At 40.1% G+C, this 9,969-nt stretch overlaps 1 pseudogene; it reads right to left on the bottom strand.

Annotated features, from left to right (window-relative positions):
- Positions 1-7,757: 7,757 nt before the first annotated feature.
- LOC117096165 lies at positions 7,758-8,892 on the bottom strand (annotated as a pseudogene).
- Positions 8,893-9,969: the final 1,077 nt, after the last annotated feature.

Genomic DNA, 9,969 nt, shown 5'->3' with positions numbered 1-9,969 from the left:
GCTAAGAGTTGATATCATCAACAACTCTTCACCTTTATCAAATGTCTTTTCTGCATCTACTGAGATAAATATGTGATTTTTCTTATATAATCTGTTATATCATTTTTTGATTAATTGCTATTGCTAAAAAATTTTTTACTATTGGGATAAAGCCCACTTAGTAATTATATATTATTCTTTTTATATATTACTGGATTCAATTTGATAATATTTTGTTTGGGATTTTTAATTCATGTTTTTGTAGTTTTCCTTTTTTGTGGTTCTTGTCGGGTTTTGGTATCAGTTTTACGATGGCTTCACAAAGTAAATTTTTTAATACTCTCCCTTTCTTGTATATTAAGAGTTCTTGTAAAATTGGCATTATTTCTTACTTAACTGTCCAGAAGAATTCACCTGGTAAGGCATATGGATCTAGAATTTTCATGTGGTAAGGTTTTTAATTATGAATTGAAGGATTTTAATACTCACAGAATATTATATTTTAAAATTTCTTCTTATTTCATTTTGGCAAGTTGTTAATAAATTTATAAGTTAAATAAATTTGTTCATTTCATTTAACTTATAAAACTCATTGACCTTAGTTATTTAGAGCATCCTCTTTTTCTTTACAATGTCTTTAGGATCTGTATTGGTGTTTCTTTTTCATTACTAACATTAGTAATTTCTGTTGTGCTCCTTTGTGTTTTGGAATCAGTCTTTGCTAGAGGCTTATTAATTTTGTGAAACATTTCATAGTACCAACTTTTATTTTTTTAAATTGTTTCTCGGAGGCTGAGGCGAGAGAATGGCGTAAACCCGGGAGGCGGAGCTTGCAGTGAGCTGAGATCCGGCCACTGCACTCCAGCCTGGGCGACAGAGCGAGACTCCGTCTCAAAAAAAAAAAAAAAAAAATTGTTTCTGTCTCACATCTGTGTTCTATTTCATTGATTTCTTTTCTTATATATGTTTGTTTCCTCATTTCTGCTTTCTTTTGTTTTAATTTGTCATTCTTTTCCTAGTCTTTGATATGGAAGTTTAGGTAATTGATTTTTAACATTTTATTTTTTCTCATATATGCATTTAAATATATAAATAACCCTCCAGAGCTGCTTTATCTGCTTCCCACAGATTTTGATATACCGTATTTTTATTATTACTTAGTTCAAAATATTGTCTGCTTTCCATTATAATTTCTCTTTTTTTTTTTATTATACTTTAAGTTCTAGGGTACATGTGCAACATTTATATCATATATAACTCCCCAATGCAATCCCTCCTCCTCCCCCCTCCCCATGATAGGCCCCAGTGTGTGATGTTCCCCTTCCCGAGTCCCAGTGATCTCATTGTTCAGTTCCCACCTATGAGTGAGAACATGCGGTGTTTGGTTTCTCTTTTGTGATAGTTTGCTAAAATGATGGTTTCCAGCTGCATCCATGTCCCTACAAGGACGCAAACTCATCCTTTTTGATGGCTGCATAGTATTCCATGGTGTATATTCCACATTTTCTTAATCCAGTCTGTCACAGATGGACATTTGGTTGATTCCAAGTCTTTGCTATTGTGAATAGTGCCGCAATAAACATACGTGTGCATGTGTCTTTGTAGTAGAGTATTTATAATCCTTTGGGTATATACCCAGTAGTGGGATGGCTGGGTCTATGGTACATCTAGTTCTAGATCCTTGAGGAATCGCCATACTGTTTTCCATAATGGTTGAACTAGTTTACAATCCCACCAACAGTGTAAAAGTGTTCCTATTTCTCCACATCCTCTCCAACATCTGTTGTTTCCTGATTTCTTAATGATTGCCATTCTAACTGGTGTGAGATGGTATCTCATTGTGGTTTTGATTTGCATTTCTCTGATGGCGAGTGATGATGAGCATTTTTTCATGTGTCTGTTGACTGTATGGATGTCTTCTTTTGAGAAATGTCTGTTCATATCCTTTGCCCACTTTTTGATGGGGTTGTTTGTTTTTTTCTTGTATATTTGTTTGAGTTCTTTGTAGATTCTGGATATTAGCCCTTTGTCAGATGAGTAGGTTGCAAAAATTTTCTCCCATTCTGTAGGTTGCCTGTTCACTCTGATGGTAGTTTCTTTTGCTGTGCAGAAGCTCTTTAGTTTAATGAGATCCCATTTGTCAGTTTTGGCTTTTGCTGCCGTTGCTTTGGTGTTTTAGACATGAAGTCCTTGCCCATGCCTATGTCCTGAATGGTACTACCTAGATTTTCTTCTAGGGTTTTTATGGTATTAGGTCTAACATTTAAGTCTCTAATCCATCTTGAATTAATCTTCGTATAAGGGGTAAGGAAAGGATCCAGTTTCAGCTTTCTACTTATGGCTGGCCATTTTCCCAGCACCATTTATTAAATAGGGAATCCTTTCCCCATTTCTTGTTTCTCTCAGGTTTGTCAAAGATCAGATGCTGTAGATGTGTGGTATTATTTCTGAGGACTCTGTTCTGTTCCATTGGTCTATTTCTCTGTTGTGGTACCAGTACCATGCTGTTTTGGTTACTGTAGCCTTGTAGTATAGTTTGAAGTCAGGTAGCGTGACGCCTCCAGCTTTGTCCTTTTGACTTAGGATTGTCTTGGCAATGTGGGCTCTTTTTTGTTCCATATGAACTTTAAAGCAGTTTTTTCCAATTCTGTGAAGAAACTCATTGGTAGCTTGATGGGATGGCATTGAATCTATAAATAACCTTGGGCAGTATGGCCATTTTCACTATATTGATCTTCCTATCCATGAGCATGGTATGTTCTTCCATTGTTTGTGTCCTCTTTGATTTCACTGAGCAGTGCTTTGTAGTTCTCCTTGAAGAGGTCCTTTACATCCCTTGTAAGCTGGATTCCTAGGTATTTTATTCTCTTTGAAGCAATTGTGAATGGAAGTTCATTCCTGATTTGGCTCTCTGTTTGTCTGTTACTGGTGTATAAGAATGCTTGTGATTTTTGCACATTAATTTTGTATCCTGAGACTTTGCTGAAGTTGCTTATCAGCTTAAGGAGATTGTGGGCTGAGATGATGGGGTTTTCTAATATACAATCATGTCATCTGCAAATAGGGACAATTTGACTTCTTCTTTTCCTAACTGGATACCCTTGATTTCTTTCTCTTGCCTGATTGCCCTAGCCAAAATTCCAACACTATGTTGAATAGGAGTGGTGAGAGAGGGCATCCCTGTCTTGTGCCAGTTTTCAAAGGGAATTTTTCCCGTTTTTGCCCATTCAGTATGATATAAGCTGTGGGTTTGTCATAAATAGCTCTATTATTTTGAGGTACGTTCCATCAATACCGAATTTATTGAGGGTTTTTAGCATAAAGGGCTGTTGAATTTTGTCAAAAGCCTTTTCTGCATCTATTGAGATAATCATGTGGTTCTTGTCTTTGGTTCTGTTTATATGCTGGATTACGTTTATTGATTTGCGAATGTTGAACCAGCCTTGCATCCCAGGGATGAAGCCCACTTGATCATGGTGGATAAGCTTTTTGATGTGCTGCTGAATCCGGTCTGCCAGTATTTTATTGAGAATTTTTGCATCGATGTTCATCAGGGATATTGGTCTAAAATTCTCTTTTTTGTTGTGTCTCTGCCAGGCTTTGGTATCGGATGTTGGCCTCATAAAATGAGTTAGGGAGGATTCCCTCTTTTTCTATTGATTGGAATAGTTTCCGAAGGAATGGTACCAGCTCCTCCTTGTACCTCTGGTAGAATTCAGCTGTGAATCCATCTGGTCCTGGACTTTTTTTGGGGGGTAGGCTATTAATTGTTGCCTCAATTTCAGAGCCTGTTATTGGTCTATTCAGGGATTCAACTTCTTCCTGGTTCAGTCTTGGGAGAGTGTAAGTGTCCAGGAAATTATCCATTCTTCTAGATTTTCTAGTTGATTTGCGTAGAGGCATTTATAGTATTCTCTGATGGTTGTTTGTATTTCTGTGGGGTCGGTGGTGATATCCCCTTTATCATTTTTTATTGCGTCTATTTGATTCCTCTCTCTTTTCTTCTTTATTAGTCTAGCTAGCGGTCTGTCAATTTTGTTGATCTTTTCAAAAAACCAACTCCTGGATTCATTGATTTTTTGGAGGGTTTTTTGTGTCTCTATCTCCTTCAGTTCTGCTCTGATCTTAGTTATTTCTTGCCTTCTGCTAGCTTTGGAATGTGTTTGCTCTTGCCTCTCTAGTTCTTTTAATTGTGATGTTAGAGTGTCAATTTTAGATCTTTCCTGCTTTCTCTTGTGGGCATTTAGTGCTATAAATTTCCCTCTACGCACTGCTTTAAATGTGTCCCAGAGATTCTGGTATGTTGTATCTTTGTTCTCATTGGTTTCAAAGAACATCTTTATTTCTGCTTTCATTTTGTTATGTACCCAGTAGTCATTCAGGAGCAGGTGTTCAGTTTCCATGTAGTTGAGCGGTTTTGATTGAGTTTCTTAGTCCTGAGTTCTAGTTTGATTGCACTGTGGTCTGAGAGACAGTTTGTTATAATTTCTGTTCTTTGACATTTGCTGAGGAGTGCTTTACTTCCAATTATGTGGTCAATTTTGGAATCAGTGCGATGTGATGCTGAGAAGAATGTATATTCTGTTGATTTGGGGTGGAGAGTTCTATAGATGTCTATTAGGTCCGCTTGGTGCAGAGATGAGTTCAATTCCTGGATATCCTTGTTAACTTTCTGTCTCGTTGATCTGTCTAATGTTGACAGTGGAGTGTTGAAGTCTCCCATTATTATTGTATGGGAGTCGAAGTCTCTTTGTAGGTCTCTAAGGACTTGCTTTATGAATCTGGGTGCTCCTGTATTGGGTGCATATATATTTAGGAGAGTTAGCTCTTCCTGTTGAATGGATCCCTTTACCATTATGTAATGACCTTCTTTGTCTCTTTTGATCTGTGATGGTTTAACGTCTGTTTTATCAGAGACTAGGATTGCAACCCCTGCTTTTTTTTGTTCTCCATTGCTTGGTAGATCTTCCTCCATCCCTTTATTTTGAGCCTATGTATGTCTCTGCATGTGAGATGGGTCTCCTGAATACAGCAGACTGATGGGTCTTGACTCTTTATCCAGTTTGCCAGTCTGTGTCTTTTAATTGGAGCATTTAGTCCATTTACATTTAAGGTTAATATTGTTATATGTGAACTTGATCCTGTCATTATGATATTAACTGGTATTTGCTCATTAGTTGATGCAGTTTCTTCCTAGCCTCGATGGTCTTTACATTTTGGCATGTTTTTGCAATGGCTGGTACCGGTTGTTCCTTTCCATGTTTAGGGCTTCCTTCAGGGTCTCTTGTAAGGCAGGCCTGGTGGTGACAAAATCTCTAAGCATTTGCTTATCTGTAAAGGATTTTATTTCTCCTTCACTGATGAAAGTTAGTTTGGCTGGATATGAAATTCTGAGTTTAAAATTCTTTTCTTTAAGAACGTTGAATATTGGCCCCCACTCTCTTCTGGCTTGTAGAGTTTCTGCCGCGAGAGATCTGCTGTTAGTCTGATGGGCTTCCTTTGTGGGTAACCTGACCTTTCTCTCTGGCTGCCCTTAAGATTTTTTCCTTCATTTCAACTTTGGTGAATCTGGCAATTATGTGTCTTGGAGTTGCTCTTCTGGAGGAGTATCTTTGTGGTTCTCTGTATTTCCTGAATTTGAATGTGGCCTGCCTTACTAAGTTAGGGAAGTTCTCCTGGATGATATTCTGAAGTGTTTTCCAACTTGATTCCATTTTCCCCCTCACTTTCAGGCACCCCAATCAGACGTAGATTTGGTCTTTTTACATAATCCCATACTTCTTGCAGGCTTTGTTCATTTCTTTTTCTTCTTTTTTCTTTTGGTTTCCCTTCTCGCTTCATTTCATTCATTTGATCCTCAATCGCTGATACTCTTTCTTCCAGTTGATCGAGTTGGTTACTGAAGCTTGTGCATTTGTCACGTATTTCTCGTGTCATGGTTTTCATCTCTGTCAGTTCGTTTATGATCTTCTCTGCATTAATTAGTCTAGCTGTCAATTCTTCCACTTTTTTTTCACGACTTTTAGTTTCTTTGCGCTGGGTACGTAATTCCTCCTTTAGCTCTGAGAAGTTTGATGAACTGAAGCCTTCTTCTCTCATCTCGTCAAAGTCATTCTCTGACCAGCTTTGATCCATTGCTGACGATGGGCTGCGCTCCTTTGCAGAGGGAGATGCTCTCTTATTTTTTGAATTTCCAGCTTTTCTGCCCTACTTCTTCCCCATCTTTGTGGTTTTATCTGTCTCTGGTCTTTGATGATGGTGACGTACTGATGGGGTTTTGGTATAGGTGTCCTTCCTGTTTGATAGTTTTCCGTCTGACAGTCAGAAGGACTGTCTGTTGGTCTGTTGGAGATTGCTTGAGGTCCACTCCAGACCCTGTTTGCCTGGGTATCAGCAGAAGAGGTTGCCGAAGATAGAATATTGCTGAACAGCGAGTGTACCTGTCTGATTCTTCCTTTGGAAGTTTCCTCTCAGGGGTGACTCCACCCTGTGAGGTGTGGGGTGTCAGACTGTCCCTAGTGGGGGATGTCTCCCAGCTAGGCTACTCAGGGGTTAGGGACCCACCTGAGCAGGCAGTCTGTCCGTTCTCGGATCTCAACCTCCGCTTTGGGAGATCCACGGCTCTCCCCAAAGCTGTCAGGCATAGTCGTTCGCGTCTGCACAGGCGCCCGCTGCTTCCCCTATTGGACTTCAGCTGTGGGCTGTCCCCAGAGGTGGAGTCTACAGAGACAGGCAGGCTTCCTTGAGCTGCTGTGAGCTCCACCCAGTTCGAGCTTCCCAGCGGCTTTGTTTACCTACTTAAGCCTCAGCAATGGCGGGCGCCCCTCCCCCAGCCTCGCTGCTGCCTTGCGTAGATCACTGCAGACTGCTGAGTTAGCAGTGAGGGAGGCTCCGTGGGCGTGGGACCCTCCCGGCCAGGTGTGCGATATATTCTCCTGCTGTGCCTGTTTCCTTAAAGCGCTGTATTGGGGTGGGTGTTACCCGATTTTCCAGGTGTTGTGTGTCTCAGTTCCCCTGGCTAGGGAAACGGATTCCCTTCCCCACTGCGCTTCCAGGTGAGGCGATGCCTCGCCCTGCTTCAGCTCTCGCTGGTCAGGCTGCAGCAGCTGACCAGCACCGATTGTCCGGCACTCCCTAATGAGATGACCCCAGTACCTCAGTTGAAAATGCAGAAATCACCGGTCTTCTGTGTTGCTCGCGCTGGGAGTTGGAGACTGGAGCTGTTCCTATTCGACCATCTTGCTCCGCCCTCTCCATTATAATTTCTTATTTGACCCATGGGTTATTTGAAAATGTGTATCTTAATTTCTAAACATTTGAATATATTTTCTCTATCTTTCTGTTATTTTCTTCTATATTAATTCTACTGTATACAGAGAACATATTCCATATGATTTCAGTCCCTGAAATGTATGGTCTTGCATTACACCTAGTATTTTATTCATCTTGGTAAATATTCCATATAAAATTGAAAAAAACGTGTATTCTGCAGTTGCTTCATGTAATGTTCTGTATACGCTAATTAGGTTGAGTTTTATAATTATATTGTTTGAATCTTCTATATCCTTACTTTGCTTTTTTTCTTGTAAAATTATTTTATTTAGTTGTAATATCCATCTCTAATTGTTTGAAATAAAAATTTCCATGATCTTACTTGAACTGTACATTACTGTCTTTTAGAATGTCCTTTTTTTCATTAAAATAGTTTGTAAACCACTCTACATGCTCAACCTTCTGTTTAACACTAAGATATGAGTTTTTGGAAAGGCCACAAGTCATCAGCTCCATGAAGTGGCATATTGGTCCTTATTTTGGAAAGCCCTTCAAGTGTTCCTCCAGAAACATATGTTCATGAAATTCTGAACAACCATCATCAAAACCTGCTTCATTGTTAATTGGGAGCTCCCGCACTTTCCCCTCTTTGTCCACCGGATCGGCTTTTCAAACACATTCTGAAGTGGTTGTTCATTCACTGTGGCTAACTGCTTAGCAAATTCCACATCCCAAAGTGAAGGTGATGTGTCTGTTTCGGGTGCTTATTTAGTAACTGCTGTCATGTCAAAAATATTAAGTCTTTTCCCCGCCAATATATTTTTCTACATCTTTTTCTAAGATCAGTGGTCTTCTCCTTGGCCAGGATAATTGTCATAGCCTTCGTCAAACTGAATCTGATGCTCTGGTCTTGAACGAACTCTAGTTGTAGCAGATCTGGCAACTTTCATATCTATATTATGTTACTGAAACTGATTTTAGGTCTCTCTGCATCTCTCTGTGCCCTTGACTCTTCGTCATGCTGCTGGAACAGCCTCAGCAGCTTGACTTGGTTGTTTGCTTGTCAAAAGGGAGAGAATCTGCCACAGCAGATGCAGCAGCCACCAGCTCAAGATTCAGGGGCTCAATTCTCTCCGTTGGAGCATGTTCTGTAGCTCTTTGAAGCCTGCCAAGTGTAGCTTCCAAATTTTTAAGTGGTCTTCTGTTGGGGGGCTTTGTTGTTTGTACATTTACTGTGCTTAATTCAACTTTCACGCCCTTACTTATGCTTAACAAGTCTTTCTCATATTTTCTCTTTCACTGTCTTGACTCTCTGAAGTCTCCTTGGAAGTCTCATCAGTTCGAACTGACTGCTCATCTTTCTTGGTACGGATCATGCTGTTAGTGCCAAAATATCTTTGGATTTATTTTTCTGTCCTGACCCTTCCGTGCCGAGCAGCCAGTAGCACAATCGCAGCGGCTGATGTCTCCGGGCTTCCAGAGAACAAGGTGGCGGGAAAGGGGGCGAAGAGATAGGAACCATCGAGACTCTAGGAAACATCGCCGAGACACAAATTGAACCAAGAAAGCAACTGAAATGGTGTCCGCTGTCAAACATGCCCCCTGACCTCTCTTTTGCTTTTGGTCTGATTGTTCTATCATTTACTGGGAGATATGTGGTAACATCACCAACAATGACTCAGGATTGCCTATGACTCTTCTTATTCTGTTGATTCTTGGGTAATATATTTTGAAGATACATACATCAATTTAGGACTATTGTGCTGCCTGTTGGAACAGACATTTTGTCATGAAATGCAATTCTTTATTTCTAACTATGTTAATTTGCATTTCCCTGATGATTAGTGATGTTAAGCTTTTTTCTCCCCCATGTACTGGTTCACCATTTGTTTCTTAGTTTTTGCTTTTGGAGGTCTTATGAGGTTTTATTCATCCTTTAGAACAGTGACCCTGTTGGTACAAAGAGGTGAAAGCAGTGAGGTTTCCAGAGCTGTGGGCATTTGCTATTAGTTGCCCAGAACGCCTTCTCACCTGGACACAAACTCCTTTACCTTGAGCAGAACCTGTTCATTTTTTCCAAATATGTATGCCTCTGGCCCAGTGATTAGTACAGGGTTGGGAATATACCTCAAAAAGCTAATGAGAATGTTCCCCAGAACTTTTTTTTTTTTTTTTTTTTGCCAGAGCTATGTCAACTCTTGTCTGTTTCCACTGGGATTGTTCCGCTATTGGGATATAAATTTGGAGCTACTAGCAATTGTCTTGCATAGCATGGCAGGCAAACTGAGATCAGGCAGCAATAAGCAGAGCTGAGAAGTAGAGAAATTGAGCCCTGACAATATTATTTGCCATCCCTGATCCAGTCATACCTGAAACCTCCACAAATCTCCATTATGCAAGTTGGTAAATTCCCCTCTTAGGCCTAGGCCAATTGGAAGCAGAACATTGTCCCATGTAATGGCAGTACAATCAATTAGGAGACTATTTCAAAAGTCTCCATGACTGCCACAATTTGACAGCAAGATAAGAAAAACTTTGAAATCTACCACAGAGGCACTTTACTGAATAATTTAATCAAGAAGCACTGTTTTAAGCAAAAGTCATAGCAAACTTTTTTTTTTTTTTTTTTTTGAGATGGAGTTTCGCTCTGTCGCCCAGGCTGGAGTGCAGTGGCCGGATCTCAGCTCACTGCAAGCTCCGCCTCCCGGGTTTATGCCA

This window comes from Trachypithecus francoisi, unplaced genomic scaffold, assembly GCF_009764315.1.
Source record: "Trachypithecus francoisi isolate TF-2019V2 unplaced genomic scaffold, Tfra_2.0 Contig01451, whole genome shotgun sequence".
NCBI lineage: Eukaryota > Metazoa > Chordata > Mammalia > Primates > Cercopithecidae > Trachypithecus > Trachypithecus francoisi.
Note: the sequence above shows the minus strand (reverse complement) of the source record. Positions and strands in the feature narration are given on the sequence as shown.